At 44.5% G+C, this 10,897-nt stretch overlaps 3 non-coding genes across 3 annotated transcripts; all 3 read left to right on the top strand.

Moving 5' to 3' along the window:
• Window positions 1-3,572: 3,572 nt before the first annotated feature.
• Window positions 3,573-3,646, top strand: TRNAT-AGU. The gene has a single exon. It is a non-coding gene; the product is annotated as a tRNA-Thr (tRNA).
• Window positions 3,647-6,078: 2,432 nt separating this feature from the next.
• LOC120987453 lies at window positions 6,079-6,214 on the top strand. The gene has a single exon (XR_005776052.1). It is a non-coding gene; the product is annotated as a U8 small nucleolar RNA (small nucleolar RNA).
• A 678-nt stretch (window positions 6,215-6,892) lies between these two features.
• Window positions 6,893-6,966, top strand: TRNAI-AAU. Its single transcript has one exon. It is a non-coding gene; the product is annotated as a tRNA-Ile (tRNA).
• Window positions 6,967-10,897: the final 3,931 nt, after the last annotated feature.

Genomic DNA, 10,897 nt, shown 5'->3' on the forward strand with positions numbered 1-10,897 from the left:
CAGCCACCACTCCGTGGTGATGGTCCCCTACTGCCACCACTATTAACACTTTGCATCTGTCTCTAATACTGCTACTATCACCCATGAAAAGCTGATCTACTGCCATGCCAGGTTGCTACCGCTGCTACTCATGTTGAAGCCACATACCGCTAATATATAAATAAGTTGACACCGCGCTCAGCCTATTATTGATGACCCTTACTGCCAATTTACTAGGACCGTGTTGTACCGTTCCACATCAGCCTTGTCATCTAGATTACCTTGTTTCCGATGTATGGAGTCGTGGTACCGCTTTGTCCAAAAGTACCGATCTATACAGATTCTTCTGCGCAGGAGGTCTTGCAGGTATCAGACTGGTAATCAGGAGTTCGCCCCGGCCAGTAGCGAAACTCCGCTTATCCCAGCGCTCACGCTCGCAAAGGGAGCCGGTGACGTCACCACTTTGAGCTACGGGCTGTTGTGAGCACCAACCAAGCCACAGCGCCAGCTACGGATCAGCACAAAGCAGTTTCAGATTCCTCATTAACAATGATTGACTACTACTCCCAGCATTCACTTATTTGTACTATCCTTGTGGCATTTCTAAATGTACACCTGGGACAATCCTGCCAACGCAGCGCGGACGCGAGCAAGATCATTCCTATGTTCACAATTCCTGAGAACTACAAGTACTCGCTGCCTCTCATCTACCCTTTACAGAGCCTCAATTCCTCCATCCAGCTGCAGAATAGTGAGTGCAGCTCTGGAGTATAATACAGGATGTAACTCAGGATGTAACTCAGGATCGGTACAGGATAAGGAATGTATGTAAACAGTGACTCCACCAGCATCGGAAAAAAGGTAATCTAGATGACAAGGCTGATGTGGAACGGTACAACAAGGTCCTAGTAAATTGGCAGTAAGGGTCATCAGTAATAGGCTGAGTGCGGTGTCAACTTATTTATATACAAGTGATTTGTAAAGTTTTCTGTGGCAGCTATTACGGAGCTGTGAGGACACTGCGCCTTGTTTGTTGTAATTAGCGCCGGTGGTCAATACATTTTACATACCGCTAATACCTTACCAAGCCTTAATCCACTCTAATTATCCTGCTTACTATACTCCAGAGCTGCACTCACTATTCTGCTGGTGCAGTCACTGTGTACATACATTACTTATCCTGCACTGATCCTGAGTTACATCCTGTATCATACTCCAGAGCTGCACTCACTATTCTGCTGGTGCAGTCACTGTGTACATACATTACTTATCCTGTACTGATCCTGAGTTACATCCTGTATTATAACCCAGAGCTGCACTCACTATTCTGCTGGCGCAGTCACTGTGTACATACATTACTTATCCTGTGCTGATCCTGAGTTACATCCTGTATTATACTCCAGAGCTGCACTCACTAATCTGCTGGTGGAGTCACTGTTTACATTCATTACTTATCCTGCACTGATCCTGAGTTACATCCTGTATTCAGTTGCGTAGCTATAGGGGTCGCAGCGGTCGCAATTGCGACCGGGCCCCTAAGTCACGAGACCCGCGAGACCTCCGCGGCGGGTCTCGCGGGATCACAGCAGCCAGGAATGACGAGCCCGCCGGCCGCCTCAGCTCTCGAGTGAGGAGAACGGAACAAACAAGAGTAGGTAGTCTTTTTCTTTTTATGTAAAAAATGGCAAACACCGGCGTCCGGCTTCATACGGAGGGGGGACATGAATGACGATCAGTGGTGCCGTAAGGCAGTGTGTCTGAATTCAGAAGGGCCCGCGCCGGCCATAATAGGGCAGCCAGGGGCAGCAAATAATGAGGGGCCCGGGGGCAAATGAAAATGAAATACTCTGTGGGCAAAAAATTTAATGTATACAGGGAGAGGGCGGGTGCAACATAAAATATAGTAAGGGTACATGCACACGATCAGGATTCATGTGCGGAAAATCCGCACTGAAATCCGCAGGTGTTCACAGGAAATTCCGTGCGGTTAATCCGCATCAATTGGTGCGGATTTGCATGCGGATTTGCATGCGGATTTGCATGCGGATGCAGATCCGCATCAAAATCCGCACTGTGTGCGTGTACCATCCGGATTTTAGCCTCTCCATTGAAGTGAATAGAGAAAATCCGCAAGATATCCGGACAGGGAAAAAAATAATAATTGACATGTCGCGGATTTTAAAATCCGCACCGCAGGTCAAAATCCGCACGGAAAAAATCTGCATCGTGTGCATTGAGAATTTCAAATTCTCATAGAATACAATGGACATGACCTACGGTGCGGATTTTCCGCACGCAAATCCGCGCGGAAAATCCGCACGCAATCCTGATCGTGTGCAGGGGGCCTAAGAGTCTCATTATATTTCATTTTGCCCCCTCATTATTTGCTGCCCTCATATGGCTGGCGTGGGCCACCCTATCTGAATTCAGACACACTGCCACACGGCACCACTGATCATCATTCATCTCCCCTTCATCCCTCATATGAAGCCAGTGTTTGCCATACATAAAAAAAAAATAATACTCTAGTGACTATATTTTTTTTTTATGTATGGCTTTATACAGAGGGGTGGTAGGGGTAGGGGAAGAGGCTTGTGGGGGAGGAAGGGCGGAGGCTCACGGGGGGCCCAATTCAAAGTTTGTCCTGGGGCCCATAGAACTCTAGTTACACCCCTGCCTGTATTATACTCCAGAGCTGCACTCACTATTCTGCTGGTGCAGTCACTGTGTACATACATTACTTATCATGTACTGATCCTGAGTTACATCCTGTATTATACTCCAGAGCTGCACTCACTATTCTGCTGCTGGAGTCACTGTGTACATACATTACATTACTTATCCTGTACTGATCCTGAGTTACATCCTGTATTATACTCCAGAGCTGCACTCATTATTATGCTGGTGCAGTCACTGTGTACATACATTACTTATCCTGTACTGATCCGGAGTTACATCCTGTATTATTCTCCAGAGCTGCACTCACTATTCTGCTGGTGCAGTCACTGTGTACATACATTACATTACTGATCCTGAGTTACATCCTGTATCATTCTCCAGAGCTGCACTCACTATTCTTCTGGTGGAGTCACTGTGTACATACATTACTTATCGTGTACTGATCCTGAGTTACATCCTGTATTATACTCCAGAGCTGCACTCACTATTTAGTCACTGTGTACATACATTACATTACTTATCGTGTACTGATCCTGAGTTACATCCTGTATTATACTTCAGAGCTGCACTCGCTATTCTGCTGGTGCAGTCACTGTGTACATACATTACATTACTTATCCTGTACTGATCCTGAGTTACATCCTGTATTATTCTCCAGAGCTGCACTCGCTATTCTGCAGCTGGATGGAGGAATTGAGGCTCTGTAAAGGGTAGATGAGAGGCAGCGAGTACTTGTAGTTCTCAGGAATTGTGAACTGGGAATGATCTTGCTCGTGTCCGCGCTGCGTTGGCAGGATTGTCCCAGGTGTACATTTAGAAATGCCACAAGGATAGTACAAATAAGTGGATGCTGGGAGTAGTAGTCAATCATTGTTAATGAGGAATCTGAAACTGCTTTGTGCTGGTCAGTACCTGGTGCTGTGGCTTAGTTGGTTAAAGCGCCTGTCTAGTAAACAGGAGATCCTGAGTTCGAATCTCAGCAGTGCCTTGTATTTGTTACTTTATACGGTTTTACTAGAATTTGATTTATTACATTTATTGTCCAGAAATCCCAGATCATTTACAGCAGAACACTGATCTCTGCTGGGGAGAGGCGGAAGTGCAGCCGGGGATTTGCTTCTCATCTGTTTTCTACATCATTATAGTGGGCGCCACGTAATACCGCATCTCACCTGCAGTAGTCTCACGGCAATAACAGCTCGTCACCGCGGCTTTTTCTGTTCCCACCCGGGCTACGCGGCTTTTTTTTACATCACCGTGTAGCCCCTGCCTCAAAGGAGGATTGGACAAACCCTTTAAGGGACTGTGTCGGCAGCATTGTTTAAATCACATATTTATATTGATCATCATTTTTTATATATTTTTTTAAACATTTTTCCGTCACTTTATTAAAATATGTATAATATCCTGCAGTCTTCACACTGGTCACTCGGTCTTTTGTGAGCCACTAAATGGTCCATAGACACAGCGGTATGGAGGGGACCTCATTGTCTTCTATGGGAGAGTCTTCTAGGCATGTGACCTGTGCTGAGGTCAGGAGGAAGCAGATAAGCTCTGACAATTGCCTATTGTAAATGGTGGATCCTGTCTTATCTATACACAGGGGTGTTACTTGTCATTGTAATCCTGCCTGTGGTGATAACAATGTTAGCTGCTGAGAAGTTACCTGTACAGAACAGGGAATCATGACCAATTATTAGCCCTAGTGGCCAGTGTGAACATTGCAGGGTTATGTAAAATAGAAAAAATGGAAAAAGTCACCAAAAATTCTTAAAATGTTTAATATAAAAACATAATTTAAACAATAGCTCATTTTCTGATGACACATTCCCTTTAAAGAGGTATTCCCTTTTGGACATTTATATCTACAAGAGGTGCTGTTCTCACGTCTGGAGAATGAGACCCTGTCTCCATCCGCCTAGATTCCATAGATGTCCTATAGGTATGAGTCCCACCTATTTAGAATGAGGCCCTGTCTCCATCTGCCGCTATACCACAGATGTCCCATAGGTGCGAGTCCCACCTCTCGAGAATGATGATACCACACTGATAATCTCCAACCTGCGGCTCTCCCGCTGTTGCAAACTCCCATCATGATCTGATAGCTGTATGATGGGAGTAGTAGTTATGCAATAGCTGGAGAACCTCAACCTCTAGGCCATCACAGAAATGGATCTGCACCGGAATTGGGGTTCCGATGGGCTGACAGAGGGTGCCTTCTTCTCTTACACTTCTAAGCTCACTATTAAACATGGATCGGGGAAGCCACCCCATACCGACAGTGAGAAGTGATCAGGGTGATCGAGAATGGTACCGCCGCCCCTTAAAAATCCATTGAACCCCTCATCATGCCTTATTGGAAATGTATTAGGATGTGAAATGGCATCGCTAAGCCGGGAAGCGGTTAAATATCAATTCCCCAATGTAATTTCATTATGTATGATTCGCCAGCAGAATACAGACTGCCATAAAACAGCCTCACACTCTGCATGTGAATACCTGCGTCCCGGTTGTGTAGCGTCAGCCCCCCCATAGGCTGCTACTAAAGGGCCCTTTGGTGGAGAGTAATCAAAATTGGCCAAAGGGATAATCAGAGGAGCCCCCCCACCGAGCCAATCAGGACGTTGCTTTCATTTTCTTACGGGCCAATGAGACATGAAAGCCGGAACCTTAATGGTTGCTATTGAGAAATCCAGCGTTCATGCCTTGCCCCTTACAACCATCACTCCGTGACACAGCGACCACCAAATGTGGCATGACTTCCCAACGAGCGCTAAGGGCAACGCTGCCCATTAAAATTGTCTGAAAAAAACTGCAGAACTTTTGTGAAAATCACTAGAGGGCGCCATGACATTTTGCACTAAGGGGCTCATATGGCCGCACCTGGCGTCAGCAATAAAACTAATGCCGGATTTAAGCTACTGCCCTTCTGTGCTGCAGAGACAGAAGTGTCCTAAAGAAGCCGCTCTGCTGCAAGTCCCTATAGAAACGAATGCCCTTTTATAAGATGGCCGAATATACTTCACAGTCACATAACAGGAATCATGCCCTTCTCTAATATGGCGGAAGGATGCTGTGACCTAGGGACGCCCTCTTGTAATATGGCCGAACGGTCAGTACAGCGACGTAATGCCCTTTACTGACGTCAACGCGTAAAGACTATATGCAAATCACAAGTCGCAGTGCATTATGGGCGAAGCGATTGCTGAGCAAAATGAAACGTTTTCAATAGGTCTTTATTAGCCGAGTGAGGAGACAGAGAGTGACGGTTTGTAACGTTGGTGACCGAGGCGTCACGTGACCGCAGCCCGCGCTCATTGTGATGCTATCGTACAGCGGTGAGAGCGAAGCGGCGTCCTCGCCCTGAGGTCGGTGAAGAGCGCGGGACGGGCGGCGGCTGCTGGGAGCGGTGTGGGGGTATTGTCAGTGAGGTCAATCCTTACCTGTTCCTCCTCCGGGAGAAACAGACATGATGAATGGAGGAGGCTGAGTGTGTGATTACACCGAACTCCGACACTGCCCTGAACAGACAACTCGGGGCGTGTGACATTCTGAGCCCAAACCTGCTGGTGATCATATCAGTGTGTAAAAGAGCAGAGGAAGGGGGTGTTGTCATGGTTACTGTCTCACAGACTGTGGGGTTAGTGTAATAGAAATGCCACTTGGCTCATGTGACCTGATAAGGGTGGGTTCACACTAGAGTTATGGAGTCCGTTATAGCGGAAAATAACGGAATCCATAAGACGGAAGGACTGATCTGTTTTGCTGCCTATAGACTTGCATTATGACGGAATGCTAAACGGAAGCCTTTAAAAGGCATTCCGTTTGCTCTCTGTCCTATTAGAAGTCAATGGGAAAGCATAATGGATCCGTCTGGGTCCCGTTATGCAAGACGGAAAACAAAGTCCTGTCGAGAGCACTTTGCTTTCCGTCTTGCATATCGGGATCCAAATGGTTCCGTTATGTTTTCCCATAGACTTCTATTAGGACGGAACAAAATGGAATGCCTCTTAAAGGCTTCCGTTTTGCATTCCTTCCTATGGATTCCGTTATTTTTTGTTATAACCATGTTATAACGGAAAGCCATAACGGACTCCATAACGCTAGTGTGAACCCACCCTAATGGGGATTGTGCTTTCCTCTTCGATTATATGACCAGATAATGGGGATTGTGCTTTCCTCCTGGATCATGTGACCAGATAATAAAGAGGGAGATGCTATTAGGCAGACAGCTGGCCGGTTAGCTCAGTTGGTTAGAGCGTGGTGCTAATAACGCCAAGGTCGCGGGTTCGATCCCCGTACGGGCCATTAATTTTCTTTTTTTTTTTAAAGGGGTCGTTCTGGTTCAGAGCTGAACCTGGACATGCCCGCCCCCCCCCTTGATTTAAGCATTGGAGCATTTCATACTCCGATGCTCTCCTTTGCCCTGTGCTGTATCAGGCAGGGCAAGGGCTTTTTTCGCTTGTATTTTTTTACACTGCTAGGCAGAGGCTTCTGCCTAGCAATTTTTCTGGTGATGTAACGGCTCTAATGGGCAGGCTTTAGCGCTGCCCTAGTCATTTTACAAGCTGGCCCATTAGTGCTGGTGACGTCACCGGGCTCACTGCTGGGTGGAAGCCTCCGCCTCACTTTTCTATGGAGGGCCCGGTACATCACCTATCACTTATGTCAGGTTAAGCGCTGCTATGCCGTATTGGACTTGATCTGCCTTGACAAGAGCAGCCACACAGGCGAGCGGCTGCTTAAGCACCGCACACCCTGCCTGTCTCCCCGCCAGCTTCAAGTTAGCAAGGTTGTGAGCACTGGCGGATCGGGGAGGGGGTGCAACGGGTTAATTGTCCCCCCCTGAGAATATAGTGAGAGAGAGCTTCTAATATACTCACATGATCCGATCATCCAAATCAAGTCACTGCTTAGAGCGTTCTGACGTCACACGCTGCCTATAGATTCGGGCCACACCAGTCAATTCTGGTTTGCAGGCGCACGGCCCGGCGGGAAGTGGAAGGAAGGAGCAGCTCCGAGCGGGAGGAACAGTCTCAGGACTCTCAGGACTCTCAGGAGCGCAGCTGCGCTGAGGTAGTGTCACTGTCAACTTGGTCTGAGACTGAGACTGAAGAAATTAGGTACTACTAACTGGTCTGTGCTGCCGGGGATTGCTGAAAGGGGTTAATAAATACTGTGAATGGGGGACTGCTGAGAGGGTTTAATAACTATTGTGAAAGGCCCTTCACAGTATTTATTAACCCCTTTCAGCAGTCCCCCATTCACAGTATTTATTAACCCCTTGGGGGACTGCTGAAAGGGGTTAATAAATATTGTGTGAAGGGGGAACTGGCTGGCTGGCTCCAGTACACCCCCTGGCACCTCCAGGACACCCCTGACCCCTCCACAAGTTCTTCTCTCCCCCCCACATAACAGAGTCATCCACTGATGCCCATAACAGAGTCATCCCCACAGATGCCCCAAATGTCTCCAAAACTGTTAAATAATAAAGTTATATGTGGTTAAATGTCACCTATTTGTAATTTTTAAAATCTGTAATTTGGAAAGACAAATGTGACTGTTTTTAACCCCTTCAGGACCCTGCCATATTTCACCTTAAGGACCAGGCCATTTTTTGCAAAGCTGACATGTGTCACTTTATGTGGTGATAACTTTAAAACACTTTTACTTATCCAGGCCATTCTGAGATTGTTTTCTCTTCACATATTGTACTTTATGACAATGGTAAAATTGAGTCAAAAATTTACATTTTTATTTATAAAAAAATACCAAATTTAGTAAAAATTTTGAAAAATTAGCAAATTTCAATTTATCTACTTTTATAATACATAGTAATACCTACAAAAATAGTTATTACTTTACATTCCCCATATGTCTACATCATGTTTGGATCATTTTGTAAATTACATTTTCTATTTTCGGGACGTTAGACGGCTTAGGCTACTTTCATTCACAGTAAAAAAAGTCTGTAGTATACGTATCTGTATCTGTAATCTTGCGCTGCAGGTTTTCAATGCGATGTGGGAAGATCACAGAAGCAAGTAAATCAAGAAAGTGGAAAACCGCGCTGCTTGATACACCTCCTCCCTTCTTGGTACGGGTTAGAAAAGGCACGGGGAAGGATCTGCAAGGGGTATACCTGAGGATCCCTCCTCTCTCCAACACTCCTGTGGGTAATTAAAGGTTGCAACAATAGTGAAGCCCAGACTGCCACCGTCACGTGCAAAGATTTATTGTACTTACAACAGTATCTCTGATAAAACGCATAAAACAATGGTATGCACACTTCGGTATTTGGGGATTTTTTTGGATTTTTTCATAAATAAAAGTGAAATATATTGACTCAAATTTATGACTAGCATGAAGTACAATGTGTCACGAGAAAACAATCTCTGAATGACTTGGATAAGTAAAAGCGTTCCAAAGTTATTACCACATAAAGTGAGATATGTCAGATTTGCAAAATTAGGCCTGGTCAGGAAGGGGGCAAATGGCCCAGATGTGAAGTGGTTAAGGATCAGTTTAGGTCTGAAGTCACTTTGTGAGGCTTACATAATAGAAACCACCTGATTTTACAAACGTTCTTAACACTTTAGGTGTTCAAACAATAATTTTTTGTCAGATTTTCCATTTTAATCATTTTTTTCCCCGCTAACAAAGCAAGAGTTAACACCCAAACAAAACTCAATATTTATTGCCCTGATTCTGTAGTTTACAGAAACACCACATATGTGGTCATAAACTGCTATACGAGCACATGGCCGGGCGCAAAACGGGCACACGGCAGGGCGCAGAAGGAAAGGACCGCCATATGTTTTTTGAAGGCAGATTTTGCTGGACTGGTTTTTAGACACCATATCCCATTTGAAGCCCCCCTAAAGCACCCCTAGAGTAGAAACTCCAAAAAAGTGACCACATTTAAGAAACAACACCCCTCAAGGTATTCGAAACTCAGTTTACAAACTTTATTAACCCTTTAGGTGTTCCACAACAATTAATGGCAAATGGAGATTAAATTTTAGAATTTAAATTTTTTCGCAAATTTTCCATTTTAATTAATGTTTTCCAGTAACAAAGCAAGGGTTAACAGCCAAACAAAACTCAAAAACAAAACTCAATATTTATTACCCTGATTCTGTAGTTTACAGAAACACCCCATACATGGTCGTAAACTGCTGTATGGCCAAAAGGCAGGGTGCAGAACAAAAGGAACACCACATGGTCTTTGGAAGGCAGGCTTTGCTGGACTGGTTTTTTGACACCATGTCCCATTTGAAGCCACCCTGATGCACCCCTAGAGTAGAAGCTCCAAAAAAGTGACCCCATTTAAGAAACTACGGGATAAGGTGGCAGTTTTGTTGGTACTATTTTAGGGTACATATGATTTTTGGTTGCTCTATATTACACTTTTTGTGAGGCAAGGTAACAAAAAATAAAAATTCTGAAATTTAATCTCCATTTGCCATTAACTCTTGTGGCAAAAGAGTTCATCAGGGGGGCTTCAAATGGGACATGGTGTCAAAAAACCAATCCAGCAAAATCTGCCTTCCAAAAACCATATGGCGTTCCTTTGCTTCTGCACCCTGCCATGTGGTCATACAGCAGTGTATGACCACATATGGGGTGTTTCTGTAAACTACAGAATCAGGGCAATAAATATTGAGTTTTGTTTGACTGTTAACCCTTGCTTTGTTACTGGAAAAAATGGATTAAAATAGAAAATTTGCCAAAAAATTGCTGTTTTGGCATTGTTTGTATTTTTTATTTACAATGTTCAGCTGACAGGTTAGATAATGTGCTATTTTTATAGAGTAGGTTGTTACGGATGCGACAATACCAAATATGACTACTACTTTTGTTTTTTTGTTTCAGTTTTACATAATAAAGCCTTTTTTAGTGTCTCCACATTCTGAAAGCCATAGTTTATTTTTTATTTTTTGTTTCAGTTTTACATAATAAAGCATTTTTTAGTGTCTCCACATTCTGAAAGCCATAGTTTATTTTTTATTTTTTGTCTTATGTAGGGGCTCATTTTTTTTGCTGGATGAGATGATGGTTTGATTGGCACTATTTTGGGGTGCATATGACTTTTCGATTGTTGGCTATACTTTTTGTGATGTAAGGTGACAAAAAAATGGCTTTTTTGACACCGTTTATATATATATTTTTTACGGCGTTCATCTGAGGGGCTAGGTCATGTGGTATTTTATAGAGCAGGTTCTTACTGACGCAGGGA

Source organism: Bufo bufo, chromosome 1 (assembly GCF_905171765.1).
Source record: "Bufo bufo chromosome 1, aBufBuf1.1, whole genome shotgun sequence".
In the NCBI taxonomy this organism is placed as follows: domain Eukaryota; kingdom Metazoa; phylum Chordata; class Amphibia; order Anura; family Bufonidae; genus Bufo; species Bufo bufo.